Here is a 19,046-nt window from a genome sequence, read left to right as displayed (position 1 = left end):
CTAGATGTGGCACGTGAATATCTCCGCATTTCTATCTAGATCCAGCACTGGCTAATATTCACAATCATGTCTATATATGTTGCACGCCAATATTCACAATTATATTATATCCAAATTTGACACTGTCCCACCTTCAAAAATCCTTTCTAGATGCGAAGCAAGGTAGCATTCCCAATTCTATCTAATGTGGCATTGTTAATATTCCCAATGCAGTCTAGATGTGGCAATGGCTAATATTCGCTATTCTATCTATATTTGGCACTGACCGACATTCACAATCCTGTCTAGATGTGACGCAGACTAATGTTCACAATTCTGTCTAAGTGTGGCACTTGCTAACATTCACAATCCTATCTAAGTGTGGCACTTGCTAACATTCGCAATTCTATCTAATTGTGGCACTTCCTAACATTCATAATCCTATCTAGATACGACGCAAGCTAATGCTCATAATTCTATGTAAATGTACTATCATTCACAATTCTGTCTGGGTCCGGTGCAGGCTAATGTTCACAATTCTATCTAAGTGTGGCACTTCCTAACATTCACAATTCTGTCTGGGTCCGGTGCAGGCTAGCATTCCCAATTCTATCTAAATTTGGCATTGGTAATATTCCCAATGCAGTCTAGATGTGGAAATGGGTAATATTTGCTATTCTATCTAGATTTGGCACTGGCCGACATTCACAATTCTGTCTAGATGTGACGCTTGCTAATGTTCACAATTCTAACTAAATGTGGTACTTGCTATGATTCACAATTCTGTCTGGGTCTGGTGAAAACTAGTGTTCACAGTTCTATGTAAATGTGGTACTTGCTATCATTCAGAATTCTGTCTGGGTCCGGCACAGGCTAATGTTCACAATTCTATCTAAGTGTGGCACGTACTAATATGCACAGTTCTAAGTGTGGCACTTGCTAACCATCAAAATCCTATCTAGATGCGACGCAGGCTAATGTTCACATTCTATCTAAATGTGGCATGTGCTAATATGGATAGTTCTAAGTGTGGCACTTGCTAACATTCACATTTCTATCTAAGTGTGGCATCTGCAAACCTTCACAATCCTATATAGATGTGACACAGGCTAATGTTCACAATTATATCTAAATGTGGCATCTGCTAATATGCATAGTTTTAAGTGTGGCACTTGCTAACCTTCACAATTCTATGTAGATGCGATGCAGGCTAATGTTCACAATTTTATCAAAATGTGGCATGTGCTAATATGCATAGTTTTAAGTGTGGCACTTGCTAACCTTCACAATTCTATGTAGATGCGATGCAGGCTAATGTTCACAATTATATCTAAATGTGGCATCTGCTAATATGCATAGTTCTAAGTGTGGCACTTGCTAACCTTCACAATTCCATCTAGATGTGACACAGGCTAATGTTCACAATTCTATCTAAATGTGGCACGTGCTAACATTCACAGTTCTAAGTGTGGCACTTACTAGCATTCACAGTTCTACGTGTGGCACTTGCTGACCTTCACAATCCTATCTAGGTGTGATGCTGGGTACTGTACACAATTATATCTAAATGTGGCTTTTGCTAACATTCACAGTTCTAAGTGTGGCACTTGATATGTTATGATATGACATGGCATTTATAACGCACCTATACACAATTGTTTCAAGGCGCGACGAGGCAAGGGAGGTGAACAGAGGGAGAACAGATAACGATCCTACTAGGCCAAGTGTCATTCAGATCACGCAAGTGCATGGGAAGGGGGCAGGGACAATGCAGTACATGGGAGTAGAGAATAACAAATAAGTAAAGTAACGGCCAGTATGTGGCAAGTGCATGGGTAAATGCAGTCATCAGGTGTTAAGGGCTGGTAGGGGGACTGTAGGGATACAGAAACAGTCCCCAAGTGCGGGGGTTGCCAGGTGGGCAGTGCAGGTGTATGACGCTGGCGGGGGAGGAACCTGAGCCCAAGATCAGAGGGTGTCCAGGTAGCCAGTGCAGTTGAAGTTACAGCCAGGAGGTCAGCAGAGGAGAGGAGGAGAAAAAGCAGAAGCAAAGAGAAAGTTTTTGAGGTTCTTCCGGAACCAGAGATGGTTCTCCTCGAGTTTAAGGGAGGCAGGGAGGCTGTTCCAGAGAGAGGCACCAGCCGAAGAAAGAGATCTCCCACCAACTCGTTGCTTGGAGAAGCGACTGACTCTGAGGGAGTTGGAGGCGGATGAGCAAAGAGCTTGAGAGGGAAGATATTTAGGAAGAGAGAGTTGAAGGTATTGAGGCCGCATGCCCCAGAAGGCCTTGTGGACAATGCAGAGGGTTTTGAACTTAATCCTTGTTGCCACTAGGAGCCAGTGCAGAGATTTCAGTCCTGCAGAGATACTATTCCTGGGCTTGAGGCCAAGGACAAGTCTTGCAGTCCTGTTCTGGATAAGTTGCAGAGGGTGGAGAGTAGAAGCAGGCAGATTTAGAAAGAGGCTGTTGCAGGGGCGTTGCTAGGTTTGTAAAAGATCCGGGGCTAGAGCCCATTGCAAGTTTGGACTTCACATAACTACATTATCTGAACGTACGCGTCTCGTTGCGATTTCAAGCGTTAATATTGCAAACTATACTGCTCAAAGTGCTAATGCTCATTGAAGATTTGCCACTCCAAAACCTGAACATTCATCCAGTAGTGCCATGTAATACTTTATGAGGTTATATAAGACAGAGAAAAGCCTTTGGACAGGACCGCCAAAGACTTGGCATGGATTGAGAAATTGTATTTAAGCAGCAACTGGAGAGATACACCTTAGCTTCATTAACCATACAGGCACTTACTGCTGTTGTTGGACTGACAGGGGCTAGCTAGTGGGCTTACAAAGTGGTGGGACATAACAAATGCAATTATGTAGTGAGCGAGCGCAGCGAGCAAGCCTCAACTTGACCAGGGTGGTACAGGGCGGGCCGGGCTCACCCAACAAGAGCATTTCTTTAAAATGCTGTCAAAATCACACACATTTCAGCATGATTTTTCCAAAATAACCAGCATAGTACATATGTTTCTTAGTGATCTAAATGGCTGCTGAATACTGTACCACTAATAAGCTGCAGCAAGCAGGTGGGATACAAATACCCAGTATAACAGAACATAACTAACAAATGGAAAGCATTTTCTTTTCCAACATACATTTTTAAACAAGTACATTTGTGGTTTCATTCCATTTGAATTTGCATGTAGTTGCACTCCACACAGTGCTGCAGGCACATCATATTGCCACGGAAGCGGGTCTACAACTCAGCTCAGAGTGACACTAGGACTGCCCCTTCTGGTGCGTCACTGAGACACTGATGCAGAGAGCCAAGCAGTGGCAGGCTGCAAGGCTGCCCCGTACACCCAACAGAGGGTTACCCACCTCTCCCAGCACTGACACACCGATCAACTACACAAAAAACCCAACCATGCCGGCAAGGTTGGGCTGCCCCTCTGCTTACCACCTCACGTATTTAAACACACTAATGTCACGTGGCTCAGGAGACACACCTTATTTCCCAACATCCCAGAAGCTTTCACCACAGGTCAGCTCGGGGGAGTTCTTAAGAGAAATGCAAATATAAACCACAAAGACTGTCACATTCCCAAGTGACGTCAAACTGTCTAATGAGCCATGAAACACATTCAGTTTTAGTGATTCAAAATAACTTGTTGTCATTCATAGTTGAAGTCGCTATGATACAAAGGAATGGACCAGGACCATTTTACACTCCGGAAGTCACACTTGACATCTTGGGAAGGTTCGGCCTCTAATACTTAAATAGAAAGAAAAGGATAATTATGGCAAACATCTTGGAAAGGCTGCTAAGTATATGTACCTGCTGTGCAAGGCCCTGGGGCCTGGCAGTGTCACTTTGACCAGCAGATTCATAAGCCTTCAGATGCCAGACTTAACCCAAAGTCCAGGACAGCAAACAAGGACCGAATACATCAACATTTCAAACTGTGCACAATGTATAACACGCTTACCCTCAATACTAAAGCTTAGGGCAAATGGCATGAAATCACGCACACTCGGAAGCAAGTTCCAAAGACCAATGAAACCAAAACAAGATGTCTCGCAAAGATCCAGAGAGATGTGTGCATCACACATGCCAGAAACCTCAAACACCTCTTTACAGTTCAAACAGAGAAGTAGGAGGTGCCAGATAATGACAGGACACAACATAATGATCTACAGCCTTATGTTGAGATCTGAGAACCCGGATGAATCCTCCAAGTTCTGGGGAAGCAAATCTGAACAGCTGCAAAATGAACACACATTGATTCCTGGCGGGGGCTGGCTGCGTGCACAGCTCTGCGCTCCAAGCTGACCCCTAATTGTGGGCATTAGTCCTTAAAAGCATCACAGTGCGCACCGTGCGCTGCTGACCATGGGTGCAATTATAAATTATTCTTAACTCACAGTCTGTCACAAAAGGAATGAATTTCCATTTGCAATTGTGGGACACATTTTCATTGATGTCCGATGCACTTTTAAGCCCCACTGCCCCAGTAGGACTCTGTTTGCAGGTTGCCGAGAGTACGTGAGTGAGCCCTCAAGAGGCACCAGGGAGGCGCAGATGCCGCCTGCAGCACTGAATGCCATCTCCTCTTATCTAAGTGACCCCTGATTGTGGGCATTAGTGCTTAAAAGCATCACAGTGCGCACCGCGCGCTGCTGACCATGGGTGCAATTATACATTATTCTTAACTCACAGTCTGTCACAAAAGGAATGAATTGCCATTTACAATTGTGGGACACATTTTCATTGATGTCCGATGCACTTCTAAGCCCCACAGCCCCAGTAGGACTCCGTTTGCAGGTTGCCGAGAGTACCTGAGTGAGCTCAGCCAGCCCTCAAGAAGCACCAGGGAGGCGCGAATGCCGCCTGCAGCGCTGAATGCCTTCTCCTCTTCTCTGAGTGACCCCTAATTGTGGGCATTAGTGCTTAAAAGCATCACAGTGCGCACTGCGCGCTGCTGACCATGGGTGCAAACCGTGCAATTATACATTATTCTTAACTCACAGTCTGTCACAAAAGGAATGAATTGCCATTTGCAATTGTGGGACTGGGACACATTTTCATTGGTGTCACTGTCCAATGCACTTTTAAGCCCCACTGCCCCAGTAGGACTCCGTTTGCAGGTTGCCGAAAGTACCTGAGTGAGCTCAGCCAGCCCTCAAGAGGCACCAGGGAGGCGCGAATGCTGCATGCAGTGCCGAATGCCATCTCCTCTTCTCTCTGGTTCCTCCTCTCACCCGTGGTGTAGCGCTACCCGAGCTCGAGGCAGGCGTGGAGCGCTTTACAGCACGGACCCCCTACTGTAGCAGCAGTGTCTCTCGGGGTCCCCACGCATGGTGGAGGCCCTGGGTGGGTAGGAGGGGGGGGCTGGGGTGGCGCTGTGTCCTCGATCTGGCAGTGATGTGGGAGACGTGGGGGGAGGGCGCCGTGTACTCGATCCGGCAGTGATGGGGGCTGGGGGGTGCCGTGTACTCGAGCCGGCAGTAATGGGGACTGGTCTGGATGGTGCAATGGGAGGCAAATGGGGACGGAATCACATCCAGGGCTGGAAATCGACACAATTGACTCATCCGCCCTGGCACCCCCCACACCTTCTCTGAGCGTCGGGGACAGTTTTGTTGCATTAGTTTGGGCTTTTGAGTAAAGTATGGCTCAGATGAGTCTGGGAACATGTGCAAAGCTTAATTGGGGAAACTCATGCAGCCTGGGTAAGAGCTTCCTCAACTTGGGCCTTGAGAACAGAAGCAGAACGGAGCTCTGCGCTCAGTCTTGCTCCCGCCCAATTCCGCCTTGCGCATTCATTCCCAGTTCCCGAGATGGAGGCTGAAACGTTCCTGTCTGTCTCCCTCCCATCCCGTTCCCCAGCCCAGGGCCCGGGCCATGTGTCCGGTCAGCGTGCTGGGGGTGGGGGACATGAGGCATCAACAACATGCAGTGGATCGGATCGGCGGTCCCTCATTCATATTGTGCTGTGCTGATAGTGTTGGTATTCAAATTTCACACTATGTGAATACCGACACACACGACAAACACATGCACACTTACCTAAGTTATAGCAGTTTGCTGACGTGACGATGCCACGCCGGTCGTATGCTGCCACCAAATGGGCTCGGTCCTGGAGTCGGCGGGCCGACACTGTCCGCAGCTTCACAGGGGTGGGGGGGTGTGGTGACACGGCTAGGCTGGGGCCGGGGCCAGGGTTCACGTCACCACACAGTAGATGGTGCAGGTGGCGAGCGATTGCCGTCGTCGTACTCCTTGCTCGTGGCAGCTCGCGTTTAGAGTCTGCCAGCATGGGGTTGGGCGTGTCCGTGACCTGCTGGCTTGATCTGCGCATGCAGGGAAAGTGCCTGGCCGGTGGCTCGGCTCCCTGCTGCCTGCGCAAGCGCAGACGGTCATCATGAGGCACTGAGACAGCAACCCAGGGCCAGGAGGCAGGCAGCCAGACAGAGTTATGTTCGAATCGTAATCTTTTTTAAATTCAAATCACGAACGAAAGTTGCTGCGCTGCCTCCTGGGCCTGCTGCCTGCATGCTGCATCGCCGTCTACTGTGTACAGTGCCACCTTTCCAGCAAAATGGGCGGATGTTCGACCCGGGGCTAGCCTTTGTTTGTAGCCCCGTGATCTTCATCCGGGGCTACAGGCAAAGGATCCGGGGCTATAGCCCCTCTAGCCCCCCCCTAGCGACGCCCCTGGGCTGTTGCAATAGTCTAGCCTAGAGAGAAGCAGAGCTCTGGAGACAGTGTGCTTCTGGGGGAAGGAGAGGAAAGGAAGAATACCTCTGAGGAGGTGCAGCTGGTAGTGTGAATTCTTAGAGACATCAGAGATGTGAGGCGAGAAGGAGAGTGTGGAGTCGAAGATGACCTTGAGGTTTTTAGCCTTGCAGGTGGGAGCAGGAACAGGGCCAAGAGAGGCTGGCCAGAGAGCCACAGGAAAGGGGGAAGCGGGTGTGCTGATGAGGAGAATCTCAGTCTTACTGGCATTAAGGCAGAGGTCATTGGCGCCGCACCACTCCTGGATAGCAGACAGACAGTCAGAGATGAGGGAAGGAGAGGAGGAGGCCTAGGGTAGCCTGAAAATGAGCTGGGTGTCATCCGCATGAACTGAAAGTTGGGTCAGAGAGCGGCAATACGGTGGGCAAGGAGTACCCGATATTGGTTGAACAGCCAGGGAGAGAGGTTAGACCCCTGGGGGACATCACAGGTAGAGAAAAAGATAGTCGAGAGAAAGGACCAAAGTTGGACCTGGGAGGAAAGAAGTCAGCCATGCCAGAGTCTGACCGGTGATACCCAGGTTGACACAGAGACAGTTGAGCAGGATGGCATGGTTGACAGTGTCAAAGGCAGAAGAGAGATCAAGCAGGATGAGGACGCAGGGGGTGTTAGAGTCAAGGTTGGAGAGCAGGTCTTCACGGATGTTCAGGAGAGCTGTTTCTGTGCTTCTGGCATCTCTGAAGCCAGACTGATGGTCATAAAGACAACCAACAGATTCAGTTTGGGGATTAAGCTGGAAGATGGCCAGTTTCTCCAGGAGCTTGCCTGGGAATGGATTGATGGAGATTGGGCGATAGTTAGCCCGGCAGGAGGGGTCGGCAGAGGGTTTCTTAAGAAGAGGGTGCACAAGGGAGTGCTTCAGAGGGATGGGAAGACTACGGTGGCAAAGGAGTGATTGCAGAAATCATCCAGGCAGGAGCCAGGGAGTCAATGTGGTCCATGATAGTTTTTGGAGGAACAGGAGTGAGCCTGTTTCGACAAGACTTTCATAGATCAGACTTGTCTAGAAACTTCGTCCGCGGAGAACGTGGGCTTGGATATGAGCTCTCTTCTTAGTGTGGGATATATTGACCCACTCAACAGCATTTCCCCACATCACCAAGCTGCATTTGGGCAAAAAACAGAAACCTGGCTGCACTTGCTCCTGTGCACACCAGGACCTCAAAACTGTCTTTTTTTAGCAACAAAAAGATGGCTGCGCCATCCTGCCGAGCACACTTCAGGCAGGATGGAACAAGGGAGCGTGCCAGTGTGTTCTGAAGCATATAAATTGAATAAAGTGAAAAGGCAGCACTGCTTTGCCGGGAACCCCAAAATTCCCCTTCAAAATGAAACTTTTCCACCCTTTTAAAATGCTGCTTGGACGCTAATTCCATCTGTTCTGTCTTAAACTACTGTGATTAAAAAGGCCTTACCATGCCCAGGATAATTTATTGTGCCTCAGCAAAACCAGGCATAATTCCTGAATGACAGGCCCAGTCAAACCAACTCTGAGAGAAATCAACCAAGAACTGTACTTTTACTTGCACAGGAAGACATGTTTGTTCTTTACAAAAGTATCCAAAGCAGCAGTTCAAAGAGAGTCTAACTCTCTGAGTCAGATCAGTTTCAAAATATCTGTGCTTCAGACAACACTCCTGATTTCAAGAAAATGACTATGGCGCAAAAACAGTGTGGGCATCTGATGGAGCTGCCAAACCAGATTTAAAGAAAGAAATGCTAGCAGTTTTCAACACAAGTGGTAAAATGAGCTTTTGCAAATGTAAAGGAAACAAAAATGGCCTGTTTAAAAATAAACTGTTGAATGAAAGCCTGCTTATTTAGCAATGTGAAAGGGTTTTGTTGCTGGTGAAAAGACATACATGGGATATTTTCTTTCACTGGTGTGTTTAATCCAGGACCCAAAATAAGAAACTAAAGTTTTTAAAACACCTGGGCTGAATTTGCAAGGTCCCAAAAACCAGTTATTCCAGTTGTCAGCCCTGAAACTTCCCCTCGGAGGAAGGGCATCACACCATAAACTCTCAGCAGAGACTAACAACCCACTGATATTTATAGTGTGGGAAAGAATCTAGTATTGAGAAACCCACTGACAATGGGACTCCCAGGGCAAGGAAGTTGGAAGTCTGAAGGGGCAATGAAACCTCCAATCAAGATGAGAAACCCCCACCTTGCTTTAAAGGAAATTACAATTGGTTGCAGTTGAAGGAATTAAATAAAATGATCCAGTGACAAAGGACTACATTTGGTTCCAAAGACTGTTTCATAAATAAACTTTAAAGATGTTTATCTCTGCAGCAAGATTTTCTAAAAATGTAGAATTTTCACAGTGTAAAAGTAAATTTGTGGGCTTTCTTTTAAGACTTGGTAGAATTCACTGACACCTTGGTGACAGAAATGGGAAAAGATGGCAGATTACAAGAAAAGTATCCATGTTGCAAATTCAAATTGTTGTACATACAAACCTGATGATCATCCACATCCATGTATAAAGTTATAGAATTTTGAGTAATATAAATCCCATTGAAAACCACGAAAAACTGGTAGTAGGGTGAAACAAGGTCTCACGGACTGGAGGATTGGTCTGCAATGTGCTGCACAAAATATGTAACCTGTGCATATAATTTGCTAAGAGATTGCAATTGTATAAATGTATGTTTGTGGCAAAATCGGATTTTAGTTAAAGTAACTGTGAGAGGTTTTTGGATATTGTAAAACTCACACCATAAATCTGACATCATTTTCCTGAAATACAACCAACTGAGAACGAGGCAGAGACTATCATCTTGGTCCAATCCTGTTGTTAGGGGTGTGTTTAGTTAAGCCTGCCCCAGTCATATACTTTGATGATGTCACTAGGCATTATTAATAAGAGTCCCTGGCAAGACTCCAAACACAGACATACACTCTTCCTGATTTTCCTGCGCCGGCGTCCTGTTCCCGTTCCATCCATCCAGAATCCAGAACCCAACTACAAGGCCAAAACATTTCTGACCCTACTCTAGGGCCCACTGCAAACCCAAGCATTGCTGATCCTGCTCCAGCAAGACCTAAATTCTGAAAACCATTAAAATTCCCAAATAACCAAAGGGGAAAGCTGTGGTGTTTTGGGGGAGCATCCTGATCCCACTAACTGCATCCAGAGGTACTTGTGCCATCCAGCAGACCTGTAGTATCCAATGACCAGAATTGCCAGTCCAGAAGTGCTACCCGGTGACCAGATCTGCCCAGCTGTTTGCCAGGCACCCTGCTGTGTTGTGACCAGAAACAATGACTGTCCAAAATCCAAAAACTAAAAAGTGGACTGTGAGTATTAATTGCCACCCCCTCTAAACCCATAGCTTATCTTATTGTTGTCCTTATTCCACTCTCTAAGTCACCCTATCCTTATCCTGATACCTTGTTCAAACTGTCACAATCATTCTTGCAAATCTGCCCTTGATTCCTAGTGTTAGCGCCACATTTATCTTCATTTCTGTCTTGCATAGATTCTAGGTCATTAGCAATATTGTGTTTAAATAAATTAATTTTCCCTTAAGAAAAGGGGTACACTGCATGAAGGGTTACAACTGCAGCGTAACATTTGATATTCATGGGTGGCGTTCCTCTTTTCTTAGTCATCAAATCTAGTTTAAGTGAGATTTGCCTTTCAATTTTAAAACCGATTCCTCTTTTCACTGCTATATTTTCCTAAAAACGAACCTCACTCTACCTTCCACATCTCTCGCAATTTACCAGCGAGAGACCTAATTTAACTTCCATATTGTACCTGTGATCTATAGCAATACCACAACCAAAGAACTGCACTCTAAATCAGTGTATTCCACCCATTTTTATTAAAATTTGTTTGGGTAATTTTAGATGGGAATTGCAAAGTTTGCAAAGTTTCTAACGTGTCATTTTGCTACAATCTTTTTCAATCCTGTCACTCATTTTTTCACTGTATGCTTTTGGTAATCCATTCTTGGTGATTGTTAGTGTCTTTGCATTGTTGCTTTAGTGAGGAATTATATTTTCTTAAAGGCTTTTGACACACATTCATTGTTTAATTGTCCATTTCCGAGTGTCATTTTATAATATTGCAAGGGGTTTAAAATCTGTTTTTCTCTCTTATTTGGGGAGGGAAGGTCAGATTTGAATTATGTTTCCTATTTGTCATTCCTAATTACCTGCTGTTCTATTTATCCACTCAGAATTGATTATTTGTGGGTTGAGGGAACATTGCAGGGGGACATTCTAACTTAAGTGCTATCTAACCTAAAACAAAAGTGCGCCTATTCTGCTCTGCTGTGCATATGTTCCACTAGTAAGTTAAACCCAGTGCATTGCTCACATTCTCATTGTTAGTATCACCCCACTGGTGATTGCTGCCCCATATTAAAAAGTCAATGATTTCTGATCATTTTCAAATAAATAAATAAATATTGTATTTTACCTACCAGCCTGGTTCATGGTCCATTGTGACCTGGGATATTTGAAAAGATGGTGTGATATGAGTGGTGTAACATCTCAATATAAAATCCATATAAAAAGATAAGCATTTCAGTTGTGCGCTGCATACTAGGCCGAAACCAAGGTGTGTGTCGCCTGAGGCCAGTGTGTCAGAGGATGTACATGAAGCACGCCATTTCCTCTCAGCCACCCTGCACTTGCGTTTTAGGTTGACGAGGTCTGAGTCATACCAGGATTTGCACTTGGCTTTGGGCTTCAGGTGGATTCTCATGACAGGGGCAAGGATATCAAGAAGATGACCGAGAAGGTGGGTGGCAGTGGTGGAAGTGGCTTGGCCTGAGGGTAAGGTAGGGTGAGGTGGGAGGAGAGGAGAATGTGATCGCTGCAGTAGAGAGGAGTGGAGAGAGGGACAGAGGAGATCAGAACATCCAGAGTGTGCCCGTGTACACATGCAGGCCTTGGGGGCTCACAAAATGGCCGGATCAAGTGGGGCCAGAGCCCAGACAGGCCTGTGGGCTAACTAAACTCACCTGCATTGCCTGAGACCGAAAAAGGCAGCAGGGAGAGCAGACACACTATAGTGCAACACGATGGGCTTCAGGAGCCAATCAGGGCTGGAGGGCGGGCTGGGAGGCGGAAGGAGGGTTGGCAGGGGAAGTTGAGTGGAAAGGGGAACGGAGCGGGCACAAGGTACACTAGGGGGTGTGGGGGGAATCATAAAAAGGCTGGATCAAGTGGGGCCGGAGCCCAGGAGGGCCTGTGAGCTAACTAAACTCACCTGCATTGCCTGGGACCGAAAGAGGTAGAAGGGAGAGCAGACACCCTATAGGTGCAATGCTCTAAGCTCCAGGAGCCAATCAGGGCTGGAGGGCGGTCTGGGAGGTGGAAGGGGGGTTGGAAGGGGACATTGAGTGGAAAGGGGAACGGAGCGGGCACAAGGTCCCCAAGGGAGCCTGGGGATCCCAAAATGGACGGATCTAGTGGGGCCAGAGCCCAGGAGGGTGTGTGGGCTAACCAAACTCATCTTCATTGCCTCTGACTGAAAGAGGCAGCAGGGAGAGCGGACGCACTGCAGGTGCAACGCTCTGGGCTCCAGGAGCCACTCTGGGCTGGAGGGTGGGCTGGGAGGCAGGAGGAAGGTTGGAAGGGAAAGTCAAGTGGAAATGGGAACGGAGTGGGCACAAGGTGCAAAAGGGGTTCTGGGGGCTCGCAAAATGGCCGGATCAAGGGTGGCCAGAGCCCAAGAGGTCCTGTGGGCTAACTAAACTCACCTGCATTGCCTGGGACCAAAAGAGGCAGCAGGGAGAGTGGACGGACACTAAGTACAACGCTCTGGGCTCCAGGAGCCAATCTGGGCTGTAGGGCTGCAGGGCGGGCTGGGAGGTGGGAGGAGGGTTGTAAGGGGAAGTTGTGTAGGAAGGGGAACGGAGCGGGCACAAGGTGCAAAAGAGGGTCTGGGGGCTCACAAAATGGCCGGATCAAGTGGGGCCAGAGCCCAGGAGGTCCTGTGGGATAATTAATCTCATCTGCATTGCCTGGGACCGGGAGAGTGAGCAGGGAGAGCGGACGCAATGTAGGTGCAACGCTCTGGGTTCCAGGAGCCAATCCAGGCTGGAGGGTGGGCTGGGAGGCAGGAGGAGGGTTGGAAGGGGAAGTCAAGTGGAAAGGGGAACGGAGCGGGTAAAATGTTTATAAGAGGGCTTGGGGGCTCACAAAATGGCCGGATCAAGTGGGGCCAGAGCCCAGGAGGGCCTGTGGGCTAACTAAACTCACCTGTATTGCCTATGACCGAAAGAGGCAGCAGGGAGAGTGGGCACACACTAGGTGCAACGCTCGGGGTTCCAGGAGCCAATCTGGGATGGAGGGTGGGCTTGGAGGTGGGAGTAGGGTTGGAAGGGGAAGTCGAGTGGAAAGGGGAACTGAGAGGACACAATGTGTATAAGTGGGCTTGGGGGCTCACAAAATAGCTGGATCAAGTGGGGCCAATGCCCAGGAGGGCCTATGGGCTAAATAAACTCACCTGCATTGTCCAGGACCGAAAGAGGCAGCAGGGAGAGCGGATGCACTGCAGGTGCAATGCTCTGGGCTCCAGGAGCCAATCCTGGCTGGAGGGTGGGCTGGGAGGCGGGAGGAGCGTTCGAAGAGGAAGTTGAGTGGAAAGGGGAACAGAACAGGCACAAGGTGCACAAAGGGGCCCTGGGGGTGGAGGGATCATAAAATGGCTGGATCAAGTGGGGCCACAGCCCAGGAGGGCCTGTGGGCTAACCAACCTCATCTGCATTGCCTGCGACCGAAAGAGGCAGCAGGGAGAGTGGACACACACTAGGTGCCACATTTGGGGCTCCAGGAGCCAATCTGGGCTGGAGGGTGGGCTTGGAGGTTGGAGGAGGGTTGGAAGGGGAAGTCGAGTGGAAAGGAGAACGGAGCGGCCACAATGTGTATAAGAGGGCTTTGGGGCTCACAACATGGCTGGAGCAAGTGGGGCCGGAGCCCAGGAGGGCCTGCGGGCTAAGTACACTCACCTGCATTGCTTGGGACCGAAAGAGGCAGCAGGGAGAGCAGACACAATGTAGGTGCTATGCTCTGGCTCCAGTAGCCAATCCGGGCTGGGAGGCAGGAGGAGGGTTAGAAGAGGAAGTCGAGTGGAAAGGGAAACAGAACGGGCACAAGGTGCACAAAGGAGGCCTGGAGGCTCACAAATGGCTGGGTCAAGTGGGGCAGAGCCCAAAAAGGCCTGTGGGCTAACTAAACTCACCTGCATTGCCTGGGACCGAAAGAGGCAGCAGGGAGAGTGGACACACACTAGGTGCAACGCTCGGGGCTCCAGCAGCCAATCTGGGCTGGCGGGCGAGCTTGGAGGTGGGAGGAGGATTGGAGGGGAAGTCCAGTGGAAAGGGGAACTGAGAGGACAAAATGTGTATAAGAGGGTTTGGGGGCTCACAAAATGGGTGGATCAAGTGCGACACTTGCCCAGGAGGGTCTGTGGGCTAACTAAACTCACCTGCATTGCCCAGGACCGAAAGAGGCAGCAGGGAGAGCAGACACAATGTAGGTGCAATGCTTTGGCTCCAGGAGCCAAAGCATTGCACTCCTCCTTTGCATTGCATTGCACTCCTCCTGCCTCCCAGCACGCTGGAGGGCGGGCTGGGAGGCAGGAGGAGGGTTGGAAGGGGAAGTCAAGTGGAAAGGGGAATGGAGCAGCCACAATGTGTATACTAGGGCTTGGGGGCTCACAAAATGGACGGATCAAGTGGGGTCAGATCCCAGGAGGGCCTGTGGGCTAACTAAACTCACCTGTATTGCCTGGGACCAAAAGAGGCAGCAGGGAGAGTGGAGCACTGCAGGTGCAATGCTCTGGGCTCCAGGAACCAATCCTGGCTGGAGGGCAGGCTAGGAGGCGGGATGAGCGTTGGAAGAGGAAGTTTAGTTGAAAGGGGAACAGAACAGGCACAAGGTGCACAAAGAGGCCCTGGGGCTCACAAATGGCCGGATCAAGTGGGGCAGAACCCAGGAAGGCCTCTGGGATAATTAAACTCACCTGAATTGCCTGGGACCAAAAGAGGCAGCAGGGAGAGCAGACACAATGTAGGTGCAATGCTCTGGGCTTCAGGAGCCAATCTGGGCTGGAGGGCGGGTTGGGAGGCAGGACAAGGGTTGGAAGGGGAAGTCAAATGGAAAGGGGAATGGAGCGGGCACAAGGTGCACCAGGGGGGTGGAGGGATCACAAAATGGCTGGATCAAGAAGGGCCACAGCCCAGGAGGGCCTGTGGGCTAACCAAACTCATCTGCATTGCCTCTGACCGAAGAGGCACCAGGGAGGGCTGACGCACTGCAGGTGCAATGCTCTGTGCTCCAGGAGCCAATCCAGGCTGCAAGGTGGTCTGAGAGGTGGGAGGACGGTTGGAAGGGGAAGTTGTGTGGAAAGGGGAATGGAGCAGGCACAAGGTGCAAAAGAGGGTCTGGGGCTCACAAAATGGCCAGATCGAGTGGAGCCAGAGCCCAGGAGGGCCTGTGGGCTAACTAAACTCACCTGTATTGCTTGGGACCGAAAGAGGCAGCAGGAAGAGTGGACCCACCCTAGGTGCAATGCTTGGGGCTTCAGGAGCCAATCTGGGCTGGAGGGCTGGCTTGGAGGTGGGAGGAGGTTTGGAAGGGGAAGTCGAGTGGAAAGGGGAATGGAGCGGGCACAATGTGTATAAAAGGGCTTGGGGGCTCACAAAATGGCCGGATCATGTGGGGCCAGAGCCCAGGAGGGCCTCTGGGCTAAGTAAACTCACCTGCATTGCCTAGGACCGAAAGAGGCAGCCGGGAGAGCAGACATAATGTAGGTGCTATGCTCTGGCTCCAGTAGCCAATCAGGGCTGGAGGGCGGGCTGGGAGGCAGGAGGAAGGTTGGAAGGGGAAGTCAAGTGGAAAAGGGAACGGAGCGGGCACAATGTGTATAAGAGGGCTTGGGGGCTCACAAAATGGCCAGATCAAGTGGGCCAGAGCCCAGGAGGGCCTGTGGGCTAACTAAACTCACCTGCATTGGTTGGGACCAAAAGAGGCAGCAGGGAGAGCGGACGTACGGCAGGTGCAACGCTCTGGGCTCCAGGAGCCAATCCTGGCTGCAGGGCGGGCTAGGAGGAGGGAGGAGGGTTGGAAGAGGAAGTCGAGTGGAAAGGGGAACAGAGCGGGCACAAGGTGCACAAAGGGGGCCTTGGGACTCACAAATGGCCGGATCAAGTGGGGCAGAGCCCAGGAAGGTCTGTGGGATAATTAAACTCGCCTGCATTGCCTGGGACCGAAAGAGGCAGCATTTAGAGAGGACGCAATGTAGGTGCAACGCTCTGGGCTCCAGGAGCCAATCCGGGCTGGAGGGTGGGTTGGGAGGCATATGAATGGTTGGAAGGGGAAGTCATGTGGAAAGGGGAACTGAGCGGGCAAAAGGTGCACAAATGGGGCTGAGGGATCACAAAATGGCCAGATATAGTGGGGCACAGCCCAGTAGGGCCTGTGAGCTAACCAAACTCATCTGCATTTCCTCTGGCCGAAAGAGGCAGCAGGGAGAGCGGACGCACTGCAGGTGCAATGTTCTGGGCTCCAAGAGCCAATCCAGGCTGGAGGGTGGGCTGGGAGGTGGGAGGACGGTTGAAAGGGGAAGTTGTGTGGAAAGGGGAATGGAGCGGCACAAGGTGCAAGAGGGGCTCTGGGGGCTCACAAAATGGCGGCTCAAGTGGGGCCAGAGCCCAGGAGAGCATGTGGGCTAACTAAACTCACCTGCATTGCCTGGGACCGGAAGAGGCAGCAGGGAGAGTGGACACACACTAGGTGCAACGCTCTGGGATCCAGGAGCCAATCTGGGCTGGCGGGCAGGCCGGGGGGTGGGAGGAGGGTTGGAAGGGGAAGTCAAGTGGAAAGGGGAGCGGAGCAGGCACAAGGTGCACAAGGGGAACTGGGGGCTCACAAAATGGCCGGATCAAGTGGGGCCAGAGCCCAGGAGGGCCTGTGGGCTGACTAAACTCACCTGCATTGCCTGGGACCGAAAGAGGCAGCAAGGAGAGCAGACACAATGTAGGTGCAATGCTCTGGCTCAAGGAGCCAATCCGAGCTGAGGGCAGGCTGGGAGGCGGGAGGAGGGTTGGTAGGGGAAGTTGAGTGGAAAGGGGAACAGAACGGGCACAAGGTGGACAAGGGGGACTTGGGGCTCACAAAATGGCTGAATCAAGTGGGGCCAGAGCCCAGGAGGGCCTGTGGGATAATTATACTCACCTGCATTGCAAAAGAGGCAGCAGGGAAAGCGGACGCAATGTAGGTGCAACGCTCTGGGCTCCAGGAGCCAATCCGGGCTGGAGGGCGGGCTTGGAGGCAGGAGGACGGTTGGAAGGAGAAATCAAGTGGAAAGGGGAACAGAGCGGGCACAAGGTGCAAAAGGGTGCCTGGGGGCTCACAAAATGGCCGTATCAAGTGGGGCCACAGCCCAGGAGTGGTGTCACTTGGTGGTGGGGGCCAAATGTCATCACTTCCTGTGACTTCATCAGAGGTCAAAGGTCATGTGACATCACTTATGCTAGCCCTGGCTTTTGGTGAAATGATGTCCCCGCAAGGAGTGAGAATGTCTTTCGTCTTGGTGTGGTGCCTTTGAAATTGTAGATAAAATATCGCCTTTTGACTACAAAATCTGCATCCCAAAAGGAGAACAGACAGAAGAAATATTGGTCCACATCAATCAGTTGAAAAGCTGTCCTCAGATACAAGCTTTAAGACTGATTGAGGAGACAAATAAAAGTCGAGCACAGGAACCGTCAGAAGAGTGAAAACCCCGGATAACGGGTGAGTAGTTTATTTAAATATTTTTGGAAATGTTAAAAAAAAGTAGCTAATGTTTTTTTTTTCTTTCTCAAATGCATGTTTTGAAAGGTTATAATTATTTGTATGTAACATATTTCTCTCAAATGCAATGTCCATCTTCCGGATAATATGTTGTGTAAAAAGTACTGAATCTTTCTTTTCTTTCTATTGCTAGATAACTAACTTCCTTCACTTCAAGCCTGGGAGCAGGAAGGAAGTCCGACAAGGACCCCAGGGACCGCAGGAAGAAGGAAGAAAGGGGGTCCTTCCTACACCCCCAGCCCAGAGACGGAACTGAAGGCCGGCCTGCCCACACCCTGAGGAAGGAAATTGTGCTGGACGGTCTCCAACAGAAAGATAAAAATATAAGAAAAACTTAGGGACTTCGGATGAAAACCCCACTCTGCCCTGCTCTTCCCCAAGAACAAATCCACGGATGCAAAAGCAAAGTGAACCCTGATCAGTGAAATACACAGTATGTAAAGAATAAAGGCTGATGTTAGCAAATGCAATATGTGAGTTAATTCAGCCAAGGAAAATCTGTGGGTCTCTGGGCAGAATTCACAAATGGCTTCCCCACTGCAGGTCTGTTGGCCTCTGGACCTGATGAAGGAATTATTTTGAAGCTATTGCATCCCAGCTAGTTACAACTGCAACAAAGTGTGGCCTGCCCTTAAGGGTGTTGAAAACAAACTTCCCCCATGGCCAGACCTGTTATCTCTGAAGGCTCATTGCTATGCAGGGCAAATGCCCTAGCCACTGTGTGACTGGAATGTAGGGAGGAGCTGGAAAAACAGGGGCTGCAATCAAGGGAAGCTGAAGAAAATTACAAGAACAGAGAAGGTTTTCAGATCAAAATGGTGGTCAACTTCAGATAACAGGACATGATACCAGATATCAGCAGTGCCTTGTGACATTACAGGGCCGGTCTAGCTCATTGTCTGCAGTGCGGGATTTCTGTGTAGCCAATGCATCCCAACTGTTTAAGACTGGCAGCCCACCAACTTCAAACAACAGAATGGCAAATGGCCGGAAGAAAGGAGAGAAGATTTGCATACATATGAAGATTTCCCATGAGTTTAAATAGACTATCATAACTGATGTATTTTCTCAGCAACCACAAGTGGCACTGCATCCATTTATGTGTCATTTTATTAAAATAATTTCAAGGCATTTGGTTGAAATAAAATGTGTACACGTTCGACTTAGGGAATTTTAATGGCAAGCTAAAATGTATTTCTGGATGCTCTGAACATATCCCAAATTTAAGAATTGGTGTGCTGGTGGAGGGTAAAATTAGGTATTTAGAGAGTAAATTGCATGTTCCTAACAATTACGGTTTTTGTATAAATGGTGGGAAATTCCCACATGTCCGTGCAACATGGTTCAGACCTGGTTGTCATTTTTTTTAATTATTATGGTAGTTACTAGTAAATTACAAAGTGTTGCCATATAGCTACTTTCTGGCTAAGGTTGACATTGGAAA

This window comes from Ambystoma mexicanum, chromosome 8 (genome assembly GCF_040938575.1).
Source record: "Ambystoma mexicanum isolate Mex_15411 chromosome 8, UKY_AmexF1_1, whole genome shotgun sequence".
NCBI lineage: Eukaryota > Metazoa > Chordata > Amphibia > Caudata > Ambystomatidae > Ambystoma > Ambystoma mexicanum.
Note: the sequence above shows the minus strand (reverse complement) of the source record.